General features: G+C 33.9%; 1 protein-coding gene across 4 annotated transcripts in view; it reads right to left on the bottom strand.

The window, feature by feature from the left end:
* The window catches only part of Fstl5 (follistatin like 5), a 757,510-nt gene that overhangs the window by 160,873 nt on the left and 578,016 nt on the right, over positions 1–18,621 (bottom strand). The window lies entirely within an intron of this gene.

Below are 18,621 nucleotides of genomic sequence, written 5' to 3'. Positions count from 1 at the left end.
TGGTGAAATGCTGTAGACTTAAGTATTGATGAGGGTTGCACAAATATGGGAATATTAAAATGAAACATTAAATTATTCACTTTCCAAGAATTAACTTTATAGAATACCAACTAAAATTCAAGTGGGAGAAAAAAAAATCAAAGCAAGCATGAAAAAAAAAAAAAGAAGAGCATAGTATATTTTTGTTTGTGAGAATAAAGAGCCAAAAATAATAATTGTGATTTTATAAGGTTTCATATAATGGTGTGAGGCAGCAGCCCAGTTTGCAAGAGCTCCACTTTTCTTTAGGTTTGCCAATTCCTGGGCTTTGTGGATATTAATTCTGTACTAAATGGACCAGCTCAGGATACTCATTCAAGGTTGGAGTCAATGAGAATTGACATTTGTATTAAGCTAATCTCTTAGGTTACAGTTCAGACTCACAGCTTTGCAATTTCCCCTACTCTCTCCCTTTATGTCCATTTCTCCTTCTAATTCTTTTAATTCTGTTCCATTGATTTATATGTCTATTCTATGTCGGTATTATACTGCTTGATTGTCCTACTTTGTAGTCAGTTTTGAAGCTATTAAGTGTGAGGCCTCCAAGTTTGTTCCTCATATTCAAGATGGTTTAACTATTCTGCATCACTTCAATTTTCACATGGATTGTAGGATTAGCTTGTCGATTTCTAAAAATGACAGTAAGCAGTTTGGATGGGAATTGCATTGAATCTGTCCATCATTTGGGCTAGTGTTGTCATGAACACAGTATGTCTTTCCATTCAAGTCTTATTTAATTTCTTTCAATGATGTTTTGTAGTTTTCAGTGTAAAAGTCTTCCACTTATTTGGATAATTTACTCTTAAGTACTGTTTTTGATACTAATATAAATTGATTTTTCTTAATTTTATCTTGGATTCATTACCAGTCTTTAAAAATCTGATTAATTTTTAAAATGTTTTATTGTGGTAAAATGGGTATAACATAAAATTTATCGTCTTAACCATTTTAAGCTAAAATTTCAGTAGTATTAAGTACAACCATAATGTTGTGCAATTATCATGATCATTAATCTCCATATCTCATCTTGTAAAAAATGAAACAATATACTTGTTACACAATGACTTCCAATTCCTCACCCCCTGACCCCTGCAAACACCATTCTGCTATGTCCCTGATTTTGACTGTTCTTAGTATCTAAAATAAATGGAATCCTACATTTGTCTGTTTGTGACTGGCTTATTTCTCTTACCATAAAGTCCTGAAGATTCATTTATGTTGTATCATATCATAAGCCAAAATATCCTTCCTTTTTTGAGGGGGTTGTATACCAGGGATTGAATTTGGGTACTCAACCATTGAACCACATCTCCAGCCCTATTTTGTATTTTATTTAGAGACAGGGTGTCTCACTGAGTTGCTCAGCGCCTTGCCATTGCTGAGGCTGGCTTTGAACTCACAATCCTCTTGCCTCCGCCTCCCAAGCCCCTGGGATTATAAGTGTGTGCCACCTCACCCAGCACATCCTTCCTTTTGAAGGCTAATATTTATTATAAGTGTGTGTGTTTGTGTGTGCGCACATACACACATATATTTGGTCATCCACTCATCTGTTGTAGACACTTGGGTTGTTTTCACCTTTATACTGTTATAATAATACTGCTATTCAAGCCAGAATTAGACATTCAGTCAGTATATGTAGGTAAATCAAGTGAGGCCAGATCAAGGAGGCCAATTTGAGTCCAGGAAGACTGCCCCTGAAGAATTGAAATGCTAATGTCTTCAGAGTCTTTCCTCCACTCTTATCAAGATAAACTGTCCCTGCTCTAACCTGTTGCTAAGGAAACCTGTCCCAGGGATTATCCCTCCCTAGGGGGAGTTATAAAAGTTGTTAATTAATGTGTCCTGGGCTGCTCCATCTGGCCCTTCCCCTAGTCCATCTGCTTCTCACCTTTGGCCATTCCACTGAGCATCTGGGAGCCTAGTCCTGTATGCAGGATGGAGAGAGATAAGGGGAAGAGAACAGGAAAACAAATGAAGCCTAGGACATATAAAAAAGGCAGAATGCTCTCACTTCTTGGGATACCAGGAGACCAGCAGTGGTCCCTTTCTCCCTCCTGAGAGAAGTCTATGTTATGCCTTTTTAAATAAACCCTATTTTATATGCTTGCCTTGACATGTTTCTCTAATTATTTTTAGTTATACTTCAACTTGTGAGGAAGAAGACTCCTCATCAAGCAGTATCACTATGAACATGGGTGTTAAAATATTTCTTTAAGATTCTGTTTTGAATTATTATGTTGTATACTCAGAAGTGAAATCATTGGATCATGCAATACTTCTGTTTCCAATTTTTTAGGAAGCAGCCACACAGGTTTCCATAGCATATCTTCAAGTTTACATTGCCACTGACACTCTATAATTTCTTTACATCCTTGACAACACTTTCTACATTCTGCTTTTTTAAAAAGATAGTAGTTACCCTAATGAATGTGAGGTAATATCTCACTGTAGTTTTGATTTTCATTTACCTGAAAATTAGCAAAGTTGATTGTCTTTTGTGTGTTTGGTTGAATCTTAGGAGTTTTCTATATATTCTGTATTTTAATCCCTTATCAGTTTGTCACCCCCTCTGTAAATACTATACAGTCCAATATAAAAATTGTATAGTATTTATATATAATGTACTTACATACTTTCCTATACTCTAAATTATCTCCAAATTACTTATAATGTAAAGGTAAAATTTCTAAGCTGATTCTAAGCTGCAAGAGTCTGAGTTAAAGTGTAAAAGACTGGGCATTGTAAGGTTTCTAAATTAAAAGGCTTGGGTTAAAAAAAAAATAGGCCAGGTATTGTTAAAATTCCTCTGCTACCCCTGGAACCTGTCATCTCTGTAGCTGTTAGGACAATACCTGAACTGCCCAGTAAATATTTCCATTGATTCCCTGGTTGTTTATTAGCTAAGGGCTCCAAATAGCTCCGTAGGTAAGCATCCAGGCCACAAAACCAATCAGTTTAAATGTGTACCCCGCTTAGTAGTGACCAATCATCCCTGCCCAGACTGTTCCCACCAATGAATGTACTAATCATGGCTCAGAGTTGTTGTTCAATTTTCCCGTGCCTCAAGATGATTTGTTCTGATGTATGCAAAGCCCCCCACCCTCTCCACAAAGTGTACTTAAGCTCTGCTTGACCTCTGCTCTGGGCTCTGGGCTGCTCTCCCTTCCTGAGTGAGCCTTGAGCCCCAGCATGCTGGTTCAGTAAATCCCCTTTTGCCAATTGCATGGAGCCAGTCTCTTGTGTGGTCTCTCCCTCTGACGCTCCCCGGACCCTTACAATAATACCTAATGCAATGTAAATGTTAAATAAATAGTTACTATATTGCATTGTTTAGAGAGTAATGACAGAAAAAAAAAGATTAGGAAATGTTTGGCACAGATTAAATTTTTAATTTTTTTTCAAATAATTTCAATCCACAGTTGTTTGAGTTCATGGATATGGAACATTTGTATAATGACAACAAACACTATATGTTCTATAAAGATTTTTCTCTGTTGTGTGAGTTGTCATTTTTCCCCCAAAGGTTTCTTTTGATTCACAGTTTTTGAATCTCCTATTTTTTCTTTCTTTTTTTCCCTGAACTTTTTCTCCTCCTCCTCCTTTCCTTCTCCTTCTCCTCCTCATTCTTCTTTACTGTTCTTGTTATTGTTGTACTGAGGCGTGAACCCAGGGACTCTGTACCAATAAACTACATCCCCAATCCTTTTAAATTTTTATTTTAAGACAGTGTAATACAGAGTGTAGGATTTATTGGATGTGGGTGGATTCACTGTCTTAAATTCGACACAGACACAAGGGTGAGAGCAAAGTAACAAAATTTATTAGATAAAGAAAACAGAGCTCCCAGTGGTGTGTAAATGTGTGTGTGTGGGGGGGGGCAGTGTCCCAAGAGAGGATTGCCAATGAGTGTCTGTTGTCTAGGGATTTTTATGAGCTTAATATCTCCCTGTAGGTGATTGGTAAGATATAGAAAGATATAGTAAGATAAAGAAAGATTAAGAAAGGGGGACAGGCAATTAACACTCTTTGCCTTGCCTTCTTTAGGAAATCTGGAGGAAAGTAATTTCTAAGCCTTTATTAGCACAAGGATGGGGGTGAGGGTCCTTAGGCACAAGAGGAAGTACCTTTATTTGGTTCTATCTAGGTATTTCTAAGGAACTGTTCTTATGGCTAAAAATAGCTGAAGTCATAAACTTGATTTCCCAATACTCTCTTCCTTCCTTTCTTCTCTGAAATCATTTTCCTGGCTGCCTATAAGTGATCTATTTTTCTGTCTCAAGAAGGTCTTGCTAATTTGCCCAGGCTGGTCTCAAGTTTATGAGCCTCCAGCCTCAGTCTCCTGATTGTGGGATTACAGGTGTATGCCACTGCATCTGTCCCCAATACTGAGTGTCCTTTTGGTGTCATATTTAAGAAATCATTGCAAAATACAATTCCACTATTTCCCTCTATATTTTCTTCTGAGTTGTATTATTTTAGGTCTTAAATTCAGGTCTTTGATCCATTTTGTGCTAATTTCTATGAATGTGTTAGATAATGGTCAATCTTTATTATTTTTTACAAGTAGATATCCAATTCCTTAGAACCATTTATTGAAAGATGTTTTTCCCCCATTGGGTCTGGGCACCATTGTAAAAATAGAAGGGTTCTATTCTATTTTGATTATATGTCTGTTTTATGCCAGTACCATTCTGTTTTGATTATTTTAGCTTTGTAGTAAGCTTTGAAGTCAATAAGTTCTCCAGCTTTGCTCTTCTTTTAAGGATCATTTTGAGTATTAAAAATGCATTTGATTTGCATATTTTGAGCATTTTTCCTAGCATGTTATAGTTTCTTCTTGCATAATTTTTCAATACTTATTAGGCACAATGTCATGCCATCTTCAAATGGATAAAATTTTACTTTATCCTTTCTATCTCTATGTCATTTATTTTGTTCTCTAATTGTCCCAATAAGAATTCCAGTAAAATGTTGAACAGAAGTGAAAGAGCAGATATCTTTGGCTTGTTATCTATCTTAAGAGGAAATCTTTTTGTCTTTTACTACTAAGTCTTTAACCATATTGCCATGGGGATTTTACTTATGCTTCTTATCAGGTCGAGGAACTTCTATTCAAAGTTTGTTTACTGATTTTCTTTTAATCATGAAAGATTATGAATTTTGCCTAGTGATTTTTTGTGTCTACTTATTTGATTCTATTCCAGTCTGTTTTACATACTAGATCTGGCCCCATGTCTCTGCTCTCTTGCTGTCCCCTGTTGCCAAGACACTGTATATGGTGCATCCATCCTCTGATTGAAAACACCTCGAGTACACTCTTTTATTGACTAAACTATGAATTTCACCCCTGTTCTCCCTTCCATGGCTCTCCTGAGACCCAAAGTCTAGTCAGCTGATTTTGTCTTTCACTTACTTCCAAGCAGGATTGTCATTTATGACTGTGTGGGTTTTATACCCCACATAACTATGACTTCCATTATTTTTGCTCATCATAAATTTCTATATTTATTAAAATATCTGTCAGATAGCAGCAAAGTCTTTTGCAGAAAGGGGAGCTTCATCCACTATATTAAAAAATGGACTGGCAGTAAGAAGGCAGTAATCTCCTCAAAGAACACAATATCTTATGATGACTATTGTATCCTTGGCACCCAGCATAGTAAAAAATAGTTCTCTCCTACATTTAGGAAATAAATTAATTACAGATATGTTAGTAAATGAATGAACAATGCAAGCCTGAGAACAGCCTAATATTCTGTCATCTTCATAGCATCTCAAACTTGGACCTCATTTCACCTCAGACTCCAGTTTTGTTTCTTCCTATTAAAGCTGTTTTTAAGAATTACTAGTTCTGCTCTTTTCAATCACATGGGTTTCTCTACCATATCTACCAATGATCAGGCATGTGTCTTTCCAACAAGTGATCTCAACATTCTAGGACTCAATAGATGTTACCATTGCTATCTGCATCTTTCTTCTCTGTGTGCCTTTATTAGTATGTATTTTTTTAAAATAACTCTTCTTCAAATGTTGGTCCCCAACATTTTGACCAGACAACACACATATTATTTTTTTGCCAGCTGTTCTACAATACATTTAGAAAAGTTAAAGGTATAATTTTAAAATATTGAGAATAACCTTACTATAAATTAATTGGAAGTACTGTCCTAACTTGAGAGTTTTCTAAATAGTAGTTTATTATATATAATAAAACTAAAATTAAAAAGAAAAGTCATACTGGTGTACTAAAGAGAAAATATGAAAATTTTTACATTTAAAAATATTGGGCTGGGGATGTGGCTCAAGCAGTAGCGCGCTCCCCTGGGTTCGATCCTCAGCACCACATACAAATAAAGATGTTGTATCTGCCAAAAACTAAAAAATAAATATTAAAAAATTCTCTCTCTCTCTCTCTCTCTCTCTCTCTCTCTCTCTCTCAAAAAATATTATCTGCATGTTAAAATAGAAGGAATAAAAATAAAACTATGATTCATTACCACCATGTAGATGGATTTATTTCTTAAAATTTGTAGCACAAAATAAGTATTTAGTATTAAATTTAATTGTCTTCAATGTGATTAAGTTTTTTATTATTCAAAATTATGTCATTAAAATTAATCATAGCAAACTTAATTAAAACTAAAACAAAAACTAATATTACTATCAGATTATTATTAATCATATATGTGTGTAATACATATACACATATAGTTACATACACACATATGCATATACATATGTTATTTTTAAACACTATTCCAGTATTTGATTTGATACAATTATAATTTAGTCATTACAATAAGGAATCTCTAGCTATGGAAACATTCCTATAAATATGTGTTAGTATTCCTTAAGATGAAACTGCAGTTTTTAATTTTATCAATAGATGGCACTACTATTTACCATATTTCATTTTTTTTAAATAAAACAAAGTATTTACTGAAATATATCAATACATTTCATTTGTGTTTTAAGAAACATAAAAATAACACAATTCATCTAATTAAATAATATAATAAAATTAATTTGTAATTTGTCTTCCTAAAAATTTACTATCCATAAACAGTTTATTCTTCCCTTGACATATTGATATATTAGTCTAAAATATTCATTTTCAAAAAGGATACTTATAATCTTTTACTAGTACAACATGATATTTAGTATAAAAGCCATTTTAATTATTCCCCAAATTCAATACTTTCTTAGACATCTATTATTATTACTATTAGTATTATTATCATCATCATCATTTTGATGCTGAGTAACTTTTATAGAAAGATAAATTGTTGATGTTTGTAGAAATGGTATTATCATTGGGTATTTTTCTTGCTTTGACTATTTTTATTTTAAAGTAATCAGTGGTCTTAAAAGTGTTTTGGAGGAAACTCTGAAAATTTAATAATAAAAATTATCTGTTAATAGAGTACTACTGAGTACTGCTAATAGTCACAAATGATACAGAGATTGAGCATCCCTTATTCAAAAACTTAGGATCTTAGTATTTCTGGTTTCTAGATTTTTAAAAAGTTTTTGGATAATTTTCATATATATAGTGAGATATTTAGAGAATGAGATCCAATTCTAAATAGAAAACTCCATTTATGTTTAATATACACCTAATTCCTATAGCTTGAACCTAATTTTACTTAATAATTTTCTGTGCCTGCTTTTTGACAGACCAATCACATGAAGTCACTTGTGGAATTTTCCACTTGTGGCATTATACTGGTGCCCTAAAATGTTTCAGATTCAGGCACTTTGGATTTCAGGTTTTGGTAGTAGGTAGCCTGCAACTGTATTTTCTATTGTTAATTCCTTTTGCAACTAAATAATCATCAAAGTTATATGTATTTTGTTTTAACAAACTCTCAAATCAGTATTCTAGATTCACAATATAGGAAACCTTCTACTTTCCCTGTGGCAAAGCTTATTTAAATTAATTTGAGTTAGTGGAAATTTGGAGGCAAAAGAAAGGAATTTATAATGTTTTCTTGGGCCTTCTTAATAACAAAATAATCAGAGCCCTCTAATCTATACTAATGTCTCAGATTCTTGTGGCATATCCTGTCATCATCTGCATCATCATATTCACCATAATTAACTATAGGAACATCTTTTTGCACTATGTCTATGGAGTCTTTTCCAATTAACACTTAGAAATAAGTTAATATAAAGAACTCCACTAAACCCAAATCCCTTACCTTTAACATAATCTCAATAAGTATATTGAAATAAATTCACATATAGGTTTTTGAGGGAAACATTCTGCTTACATAACCAATATTACATTGTCATCTGTAATATTTACCTGCATGAGTTATAATCTTATTCAATTAAAGAAAATTGAGGCAAACCAGATGTATTCTTCACACATTTTGAGACAGTTTTGCTCTTCTGTGTTGCACTCAACTTTCTAGATTTATCTGACACCACAAATGTCAAAAATCCTATATAGATAAAAGCTATATTGTTGCTTAGGTCACCACAACATTTAATTGAAAACCTAACCTGTTATAGGATTAGTCTGAGTGCTGATTTCATCCTTGTTAAGAGTGTACATCTTAAAACAAAAATACCACGATTGTGTGTAGAGTGGCCAATTTTCACATTCCACAAGCCACTTAGTTGATTATTTACTTTGTGATATTAAAAATAAAAAAGCTTCCATTCAATAAACAGATTAAATTGTGTTTACTGTTTACTATTTGCAAGATACAATATTAAACCTACAAAAGAAAACAAAGAATGTATGAGACCAGGCCATTTATTGCCCATTTTATGTAATTATAAGTCTACATATACATTTAAAAACCTAAAGGAAAGGTGACATATATAACAAATTAATTACTCAATTAAAAATCTAGGAAGGCAGAGTGTGTGAGGTAGAAGAAATTACCCTGAGCTACAGTGTTCATTGGCATCTTCAATGTAGTACATATAATATTAGTTGGTCCATGGAAAAATGGTCTAACTTAAACCAGAGAGAGTCAGAAAATCATGCATGCCAGTTCTTATAATGACTTAATTTTAATTTTTGAAATTATTTTACTTATTTATTTATATTTATTTACTGGCACTGGAGACTGAACCCAGGAATGCTTTACCACAGAGATAAACCCAGAGCCATTTTTTATTTATTTAAAGAAATTGTTTCTCTAAATTGTTTAGTGCCTCACTAAATTGCCTAGGCTAGCATCAAATTTACAATCTCCCTACCTTATCCTCCCAAGTCACTGGGATTGCCAGTAGTGAGTCACTGCACACAGCATGCATCAATGATTTAAGAACTACATGCTACAAGAGTAAACTGAGGCTAAGTGTGGTGGCACACCCCTATAATCCAGCTAATTGGGAAGCTGGGGTAGGAAGGTCATAAATCCTAGGATGATATCAGCAATTTTAGGAGACTAAGTCAAAGTAACAAGACCTGAGCATGAAGCTCAGCACTATGTCCCCTGAGTTTTATCAGAGACCCAGGGTATAACCTCCAGTATTGCAGCGAGGAACAAAAGAAAGAAGTAAACTAGAGCAAACTATATTTAAAAATGCCTAGGTCTAGTGATATGTCATGTAGGGAGTGAAGAGTAAAAATCAAGGAAACAAATTTTTATAATTATAAGAAAAGCATGAAAAGTATTAATCCAAAAGAAATCATAAAAGCCAATATATATAATATGAAAATGTATTCTACCAGAAGGCAACACATTCTTGGCTGAATTACTACCACAAATGATGTTCTGTTTTTATTATTAAAAAGTTCTAAAACATTCTTCCTATTTGGTCAAGTTAAAAAATGAAACACATATCAAAGAATGAAATAAAATTTACTAATATATGGTACAAAAAATGTGCTAACATAAAGATTAATGAGATTAGTCTAGTCATAAATTGTAGTAACTGCCTGCATTGCATTAATTTATTGTTTTGAACTTTAAAGATGTCATGATACTATTTTGATGTGAAGTATGATTCAAATATAATACAGGAGAAGTAAGCATGAATTATATACTTTGAATAAAAAAGATTGAAAAAAAATGTCCCAACCAAAAACAGTAAAACAACACAGGGAAAGATATTAGGTAAATTTGTTAATTTAAATGAAGTTAAATTTATTTTGAGAACATATGGATTAACAAGTACACATGCAAATTGCAAAAGGTGCTTAAAATCTAATTAAGCTATCATGAGAGTGCCCTCATGCTAAATCTTTAAGATCAAATAAGCCTCATTATCACATTAACCTTCTTTCCACTCTCTTGTTATACAAGTATCATTATATTAATTAGTCATTATACTGTTCTTTAAGTGCGGGCCACCTCATAAGTGTTTTGTAACATTTCTCAGTACTTATATGCAAAAGTTGTAATCTATGAAATATGACTCCTATCAACTAGTTCAGTAAACCAGGACATGCTAATCTAAATATATAGATATAATCAGATTATAATGTTATGAAAAAAAATAATTTTAAAGTTTCGAAATACCTAAACAAGTTCATTAATTTGACTTACCCATATAAAAAAGTTCTGGCTGAATGGATTTAAATTTAAATCAATCATAGGTGAAAACAAAGTAATAGTATCTAATCATGGGTCATTGTTAAGGTTTGAATATGGAATGTCCCCCAAAACTCATGTGTTGAAGGATTGGTTCCCAATCTAGCATTGTTCTGAGTTGAAGCTTTTGAGGCCTGGTTGTATTATGAGGGCGGTGACCTCATAAATGGATTACTGGGAGGCAGCTGAATAGATTACTGGGAGCCAGTATAAACTGGAGAAGGTAGGACCTGGTTGAACGAAGTAGGTCACTGAAGGCTTTCCCAGGAAGGGTATTTCTTGTCCCTAACCCTCCAGCTCTGCTTCCAGATCCTATGAAATGAACAGCTTTCCAACAAAACAGATTTCACAGTTATGTTCTGCCTCATCGTAGGCCCAAAGCAATGGAGCAATGGATGACCATGGACTAAAAACTCTGAAATCTTGAAATCAAATAAAGCCTTCCGCCTTTAAATTCTTTTTCTCAAGTGTATGTCACAGTGACAACAAACAAAAATCAACAACTATTTGCTCATAGTAACAAAAGACTCTGCACACCTCTTTGATTCATGCAGAGAACTATTTCCTTAGCCTTTACTAAGTCCTCAAAGTAGGAGAAGGAAAGAATGCCTCTGCTTGGTGTGTTTTGAGAAAGGCTGAGCACAGTCCACCCTTTCTCCCACTTTGGATCTGCCTGCAAAGAGGATGCATAATGCCCTCCTCTCTTGAAAACACCAGATCCTAGTGTTGGATCTATCCCTATGTGCTGAAGTCTGTGGTTGTGCAGTGATGCCTGCCAATGACTTGGTAAATTTTGGAGCCTCTAAGCAGTTCAATCAATAATTTAGGTAACATTTTATCCAACTCAGTACTACATGTTTCTCTGTATTGGTTCTAAATACAGAAAGATTGGTCATTCCTGATTCCAAAGTCTGAATCAGGAGGGGGAAGAGAGTTGTGTTATTAACTGATCTCCTACAAGCTCAACATGTGGGGCTTTGGGAGGTGTTGAGAAACTGAGAGAGTAAAATGTGATTGACAGTAATACTAATACATATCAAAGCTGTTGAAATAGCTCTAGTGAGCAACTTAGCCCTGATGGTATATGCCTTGGAGCAGATCCTTTTTATAGTAGGGAAGTTAGCTTCTATATGCTGCAGCCTCAGCAGGTGGTTTTAAGCCTTAATAAATATAGGCTAATTAGGTTTGATCCCAGTGGGCTACTTTTTTGTCATTAGGGAATAGCTGTGTTTATGCAGGCAGAGCTGTATCTAACCAATACAGACCTTAGAAAGCAGGTCATCCTGTGTACAGGCTGTCATCCTTCAGCTTCAAATTACACAGATGCAGTGTTGTCTGGTATTTTAATCAAGGATGATGCAGAAAAAAGTCATTTTTAGGTGTCAGTAAGTGGCTTCTGCTGTTTCTCGTCCAGGTTTACCTGATAGCCATGATAGATTTTTTTTTTCTACTTTGTTATACTATTGCAGAGGCAGCTAAATTCTATTAATGCTACAAAACACAAAGTATAGGTTAATGCTTTAAATTATTAATAGTAGGCCGAGGTAGTCAGTACTATATTACCCAAATTTCATTATGTCGACAGGCTCTTGTTGGACATTCAAAGGCTGTTAAGCACCAGCTTACTGCTATGTAATAACAAATACTCTAGTATTAACTTTTTACAAGTCTGGTCATGGCTTTAGATTGCATAGATCTACAGTGTGTCTTCAACCAAGGAGAGGTTATGTATTTTATTTAATTTATTTATTTTTGATAAAATACTTTTATTTATTTTTTTCTGGTGCTGAGGTTCAAACCCAGGGCCTTGCACATGCTAGGTTAGTGCTCTACTGCTGAGCCACATCTCAACCCAAGATCATGTATTTTATTTAAAAACAACTACAAAGCAAAATGCCATGACTGACAAAAATTCCTCCATATCTAATATCTGGGTACTGAGCCTTTAAAAATGTGTACCTTCAGTCAAGGATTGTCTCCACTTATTATACTATTAAAAACGAAGCTTATTTTAAAGAAATTTGAAGGGTTGGATAGATATAGAAAGGAAAGCATTGCAAATATAATGCCTAAGACAGCAAGGAAAGTTCTTTTCTTTCACTGCTTCTAAAGAATTAGATTTGCTCAGGATATCAAGTGGAAAAGGAAGTGGCTTAAAAATGTGTACTTTATTTTTCCATCAGAACTTGAGTACATGAAAATGAATACAAATAAAGGAAGAAAGGCTGATAATGGAATCCAAGTTACTTAAGAACACATCTTTACGGACAAAGCAACCAGATACGAAAGGAAAATTAAATCTTGAAATCCAACACAAATACACACCCTGTGTGGCTCTGAGGACAACTTTTCTTAAGGAAAGTGTCATCAGAAATGGAGGACATGTTTTAATTATTAGGTAATAAAACCATAGGTAGGGCCAACTAATCTGACAGCACAGGAGAGCTTAAATTTTCAGGAGCAGACAAAATAGAATCTGCAAAGATATTCATAATTAGTAGTGAATGAATGAGGAACATTCAATTATTTTTTTATTTATTTTTATTTTTTTGGTACTGAGATTAAACTCAGAGGCACTCAATCACTGAGCCACATCCCCAACTGTATTTTGTATTTTTGTAGTTCTTTTTTAGACACAGGATCTCACTGAGTTGCTTAGTAACACACACAGTTGTTGAGGCTGACTTTGAACTCACAATCCTCTTGCCTCAGCTTCCTGAGCCACTGGGATTACAGGAATGTAACACCCGACTCAGCTCCAATTATCTATTCATGGATATATCAAGACATATTTTTGAGTCATAACTAGGTGCAAGGCACTATTGTCTGTACTTAAAAGAAATGAGAGAGGGAGAAAGAGAGAGGGAGGGAGGAAGAAAGAGAGAAAGAGGGAGAGGTCTCTAAAGTATGTCTACAAATAATATAAATCAAATATGCTATTATTTATACAAGACTGGAAATACAGCTGCCAGTTTAATAGATAATTTGATTTTTTAAACAACACATGAGAATATATACCTATTTCAAAAATGGTAAAATATGATTAAAAATGTTTGTAAATAACATGTTAGGAGGCATGCACTTTGTAAGAAGGTAATGATATTTTGGATAAATACAGAAAGAATTACAAGTACATGAAGGTGTGGGTGAGAGTAGCTGCAATTTTAAATTGTGTATCTGTATAGGCTTCATCAAGAGAGTGACATTTAAGCAAAATATAGAATTTAGTACCAAGCACACTAGAGAGCTGGCAAGTATCTTTATGCAGAGAGAACAGCCAAGTGTAGGCACTTGTTTGTTATGCTAAAGGTCAAAGAGAAGGGGAGTGCTGATGGCAGCTGGATTCAACTTTTCTTACTGCAAAGGAAGAGGGTAGAAGGATAAGAAGATACAGGGAAATCTGGGATATCAGAACACGTGTTTTTGTGTAGTGCTTTCAGAAAGCTGGCTTTTAATCTGAGAGATATAGAGAGCTCTACATGATTTTAAACAGAGGAGGCACATAATTTGACCATGTAAATGTAAAGTTGGGGATACACAAAATCAGCATAAGTGGGGAAAAGCCCTGCTTTTTCAAAAATCTCTATCAAGCATTTACACAAACTATGGGGAAAAAATGTGGAAGAAAAACAAAGAAGAGCAGTATAACAATTTCATAGCATTCTGGAATGCATTTCAGTGATAGTAATTTCAGGTTTGCATGAAGCTATCCTATGCACCTAAGGGAACATGATCAAGAAATCTATAGAATCAAGACTCTGAGGGAAGACACAGTCAAGATGAAACTAAACTGTAAAAGAAATCTAGGGAGGAAAATAATGGATTATAACTGGACATAGGTTAGATCTTGTTCTAATGGAAGAATAGCCCTTAGGTGGGATCAGCCAAATCACTAAAGAGAAGTTATAAAATATTTGCTTGAACTGAGAATGATTTTAGCAGATAGATGTAATACTTTCATATCTTTCACTGTGACAGATCTCAGAGAGTACAACACAGAGAGAAATACATGAGTACAAAAATGTTTGGGTCTGAAAGCAGAGAAGTAATAAAAATAAAAAATAAAGGAGGAAGATAAATCTATTTTACCAAAGCAATAGTTGAAGTGGTAGAAAGTGACAGATCTCTTCTGAAAGGAGGAATACAATAACTAAGAAAATTCAAGCATAATAAAGAGGGGGAAATGTAAGCATCGATCAATCAATCAATCAGGCAGAAGATCAAAAAACTTTATAAACTGAAGTAATAACACATTATTTTGCTCTCAGTAAGATGCAGATTTCTGAAAATCCCATAAGAATACAGTTTTCAGAAACATTAAACTCAATTTTAGATTCTGAATCAGTTAAAGATACATACCAGGTGAAACAGGGTGAGGCTTGCAAAGATGCCAATAAATAATACTATCACAAATAAAGGTAATTCTGTTGCAGCACTGGATTCAAAAATTGTCTGCCCCAGGCGACATCAGAGATGTCTTAAACTTTTTCGTGGAGAAGTGGTTCTCTCCATCCTTCTCCCAGAAAACTTACAGCAATGCATTCTTGTGGAAAAATCAGGCTAGATTCACACTAAACATACTTCCTCTTCTTTTCTGAACACATAGCAAGCTTACCCTTCTGAGAGCTCTTTGGAATAGAATGTATTGATTAGCATCCTGGCAAGTCAGCAAAAGTGCTATTGGCCAACACAAGGTCTGCCCTATAAAAATGTTCCACACAAACTTTGTCTTTTTTATTGTCTTGGAAATGAACACAAAGGATTCAGTGGAGGGCCCCAAGGCCTCAGGAAAGTGATTCTAAAACAATCTGTGGCAGAAATCCCCCCACCCCTCTATCCCAATTTCTGCAGTTTCTAGAAAATCAGATTCCTTACATATATGACATAGAAATATGAACTTATCATGAAATTGCTTTAAAGCTCACGTATAAGTTCTGTATTTTATCTCGTGAACAGTAACAAATAGTTCATAGACTGGAATAAGAACATGGAGTACTTTTTCCTATGTAATACCATAGCCTCTGCTAGAAGGAGCTATGTCACTAATTATTTAAAGTAAAATTAAACTACATTTGCTTTGGAACAAAGATTGAAGTAAAATATTTGACAATATTATTACAAAGGGTGGAAAAGGGAGAGATCAAGCATATTGTTTTATTTTTATATGAAATGGTAGAATATTAGTTTAGATACTTGACAATATATTGAGTTTCACTTTGCAAATGTAACTTGGAGCTACACCTAACAAAATTAAACAGAGGTAAAACTAATATGTCAATAGTGAAGATGAAATGGAATTCTAAAACTTACACAATCCAACAGAAGGCAATAGAAAGAAGAGTGAACAGAAATGTAATGATTTGAAAATAAATAGAAAGTTGGTATGCTAAAAATCAGTGAGAATGAACTCAGAATACAAATGTTTAAGTCATCACAAAGTTAGAAGTTTTCAACTCACTGAAAGGAAACAAGGAATTTAAAACTGGATTCTTTGTACTTTAGTTGTTCTTTAATTTTTTGGACATTCTTTAGACTTCAACTTACAAGGGCAGAAACACTTAATTTTTTATTTTTAATTACCTTGAAATAACTTCTTTAGGACATTATTCTTTCCGGGTTTTATTTCTCTCTGGAAACTCAACAATTAAACATTTTAGATATTGTATTTTAAAACGTATCTCTATATTCTTGATATTACATAACTGGGGTATCTTGACGTCATGATTTAATCTAATTGTAGAACCTCTAGATAGTTCTATTGAATGGTATAAATGAACACAATTTAGAATGGAAAACAATATATAGAGATAATTTTCAAGCTTCATAATTAATGACTGTTCTATCATGTTTCAAAACCTTCCAGAAAGAAACAAATAGTGCATACCAGTAGCTCTCAGGAGGAGCTACACAAAAACAATAATAAATATTAAGGAAATGATTTTTCTAACTATGAGTACCTCCAAAAGCAGTTCTGAGAAAATAATTTAGGACAAACTAGTTGGTTTGGGTAGGAGCTAGTGAGATAGTGGGAAAATTGAGACAAAAGGAAAATAACAAAAATAACAACAAATAAAAGAAAAAAGGAAAATATTTATGCATTCCTGAGATTTATTCTTGAGATGTTATCACTATGGGCAAAAAAAAAAAAAAAAAGAAAAAAAAATGCTTCCCACCAGTTTAGTTGAGTCCCTGGGAGTTGAGGATTATTCCCAGGGGGCATTAATCCCTGGTACATCTAGGCTGTCTTGAACAAAACTGACAGATCTTTAGGAAGTGTGGCAGAGAAGACAGATTCTTGCACTAGGACGCTATTAGGGAACTTGCATCCTAGCTGAAGTAGCCCTGGGTGGGATGTGGAGCAAGTCATGAATATTGGCTTCCTCAGAGCATCAGAGGGAGAAGACTAAAATTATCCATGACAGATATCATCCCCTAGACTACCATGAACTTAATAGATTCAGTGAAAGTTAAAATAATAAAAAGCTGGAGAATATGAGGAAGTGATATATTCCTATTTGTCATCTTTCTATTTGTCAAATTTCATAAACTTAATCATTGGAATCTCCAGGAAGGTTTGCTAAAACACAGGTTGTCCTATCTACCTCATGCTCAGAGACTTTGAGAATTTTCATTTAAAACAAGTTGCTGGTCCTGCTTATTCAAGAACCACAGAGAAATCACTAAGCTGCAGTAAGGAAAAGCTTCTCACTCTCCCATCCAGTACGAGGAGAGTCCACAGCAAGAGGTGGAGAGTGAAGGAAAGAGATGGTCTTCCTGCTCTCTGCATCTTACTACTTACTGAAAGGTTTTATTGTCCTCTGCACTTTGATCATGCAGAAAGCTTAAGCATAGAAGGCTCAGAGTCTGGGCAGAGGATACTGTGCTGTCTGTGATAGATGAGGAAGTTCAATTTCATGATGCAAGAGAGAAACTTACTGTTGCCCTAGACTTCAGACACTTTACCTAAATTACTTTGTTAGTAATGAAGGTGATGTTTTGATGTTTCTATGTTTTGGCTTTTTGTTCAGGTATTGCTAAAATCTGAGGGAGAAAAATACGACTGTTTTATGTTTGGCTTTTTTGTTTAGGTATTTCCAAATTTGAGGGAGAAAAATAAAACTGTTCTCTATAGACATCCTATAAAACAAACATTATTATTCAGTTTTTAACATGAGTAGGAAAGAAACAATTTATTCTATATTATAGGTGAGGGTTTAAATAATTTGAATGGGAGAGCAGTAAGAACATACATATGGGTCTTTTGTGAAATACTGACAAGCTTTCTGCCCACAGGGTAGTATAAACAGTAAATGACTTTTAAATATTTCAAACATTCTATATCATAAGCTTGAGATCTAAAGACAATTTGTTTTATATAAAAAGAAAAAAAGCGTGAAATGAATCCCACTGGTACAAACTCCTTTGATTTATACACAATGTTTCTTCAAATAAGGATACAGAAGCACTTCCATATTTCAATAATCTAAGTTTATATTGTTAGAAGGAAACAGGGTTATTGATAGACCTTTATTTAGCTTGTACCCTGTGATATTAAATAAACTTTTCATTTCAAAACACTTAGGAATCCCAATATCTTGTGGTATTTTCAGGGATTGTCATGGTAATCAAATATATATTTTATTTCTATTATTAATTGACAAATTGTTAAGATAAACATTTTAAATCCCATATTAAAACCTGATTTTCTAAGGTCCTTTCAACCTTTTCTAAAAGGAAATGGAAAATAAGTTAAACTAGTTTTAGAGATTTATTGGGTCCATAAGTGTGCTACCTAATTTGCATCTTGTTGTATTTTCCAGTGTCACTCCTCATTCCCAGCTATTCTTTTGTTATTGTGCTATAACAACTGATTAATCCCAAGTTTGCTATACTTATTTATATACAACATATGTTTCAAGTTATTATGCCAAAAGCAAAACACCATAAAACCAAAGGAAAGGAAACTGATTTAAAAATAAAAACAAAAAGGCTTGGTATAGAAAATTAAATTTAGGGCTGCTGT

The sequence above is a fragment of the Ictidomys tridecemlineatus genome, chromosome 9 (assembly GCF_052094955.1).
Source record: "Ictidomys tridecemlineatus isolate mIctTri1 chromosome 9, mIctTri1.hap1, whole genome shotgun sequence".
Taxonomy (NCBI): Eukaryota; Metazoa; Chordata; class Mammalia; order Rodentia; family Sciuridae; genus Ictidomys; species Ictidomys tridecemlineatus.
This window is presented reverse-complemented; position numbering and strand designations above follow the sequence as displayed.